Raw genomic sequence first — 1,614 nt, 5'->3', positions numbered from 1 at the left:
AAACCCATATATGTTTATGCATGCATGAATGCTTTCACACTTTGTTCAGATAATTTGTTTTTTATTCTTTTGTTTTGTTTTGTCTCGTAATTGTCGACTTCACGCTTGATTAGACACGAGAGTTTTTCAAAGGAACTCTTTTTTTTTTTTCTTTTGCAAGACAAAACATATTTTCGTCTTGATTTATGCGCATAACTATCCCACTTAACTTTCTGTGTGTGTGTGTGTACAGACACATATATGCACACATATACACCCTGTAAGTTATATGAAGTGATTTAATTATATATACAAAGTACCCAAGTGTGGTTGAAACCACTCATGCATGCTTTATGCTGATTTCTGTCACCCCCACCCACTTTCTACTCCTCCTCCTCTCTTCCTCCACTCCCACCACCATCACCCCCCACGTAAATAATTTGTTGCTAATTAGTTAACATACCTTATTCCAATCAATAAATAACTAATTTCTTAATTATTACTACAAAACAAACAATAGGTTTTTTTTTTCCTTTTGTGTGTGTGTTTGTTTGTTTTTAGAAAGAAAGAAAGAAGCATAATAGATGTGTTTTGTAGGATGAAAGATAGGAGGAAAGAAGGAAGGAAGTGGTGGGGGCAGAGGTGGTGGAGGTGGTGGAGGTGGTGGACAGAAGGTCTTTTTAGCTTTTTCTTTTTTTCTCGTATTTTTATATTTTTTTACCAGATTTTGTGAAAAGCATTTATCTTCACATCCAGTCTTTAGACAGACACCATTGGGTGAAAGGTTTTAAAGTTTAAAACAATAGCAATAACAACAACAACAAATAATAGTAATAAAAATAATAATAATAATAGTAATTGTAATAATTTCATTTATTTGCCACCAGGGCGAAGGATGCGGAGAACAATACATGGACAGACATAAAGTGTCTGGGTTTACATATAAAGGAATGATAAAATATTTAAATAAGCAACCCCAAAAAGATATAAGTATACACAGCATATAATGAAAAGAAAGGGAGTTATGCATAGTATACAGAGATTTAAAGAGAAAAAAAAGGGGATGAAGGATGATAGAGATGTAGCCCTCTTGATAATTGAGGGACCCCACTATTTGAGATTTCTCTGAACACCAAGAGCAAGTGCTCCATCTAATTCCTTTTCTTCGACTCACAGGTTTTCGCAACTTTTACTCATCTTCAATAAGCTCACTCGAGGACAGCATTTCCCACTCCACCCTCAATTTCCTTTTCGAGTGAAACTTGAAGGTGTCTATGAGAGCCAATAATAACAACTTCATTTATTTACCACCTGGGTGAGGGGCGGGGGACAATACAAACAGACATAAAGTGTTGGGGTTTACAAATAATGAAATGATACGATAAATAAATAATAAAAAAACGTGGTATACAGTGAAAAAGAAAGGCAAATATACAGGTGCTGGAGTGGCTGTGTGGTAAGTAGTTTGCTTGCTTAGCAACCCCATGGTTCTGGGTTCAGTCCCACTGCATGGCACCTTGGGCAAGTGTCTTCTGCTATAGCCTTGGACCGACCAAAGCCTTGTGAGCGGATTTGGTAGACGGAAACTGAAAAGAAGCCCATTGTATATATATATATATATATATATATATATAT

This window comes from Octopus bimaculoides, chromosome 21, assembly GCF_001194135.2.
Source record: "Octopus bimaculoides isolate UCB-OBI-ISO-001 chromosome 21, ASM119413v2, whole genome shotgun sequence".
NCBI classification, from domain to species: Eukaryota; Metazoa; Mollusca; class Cephalopoda; order Octopoda; family Octopodidae; genus Octopus; species Octopus bimaculoides.
This window is presented reverse-complemented; position numbering follows the sequence as displayed.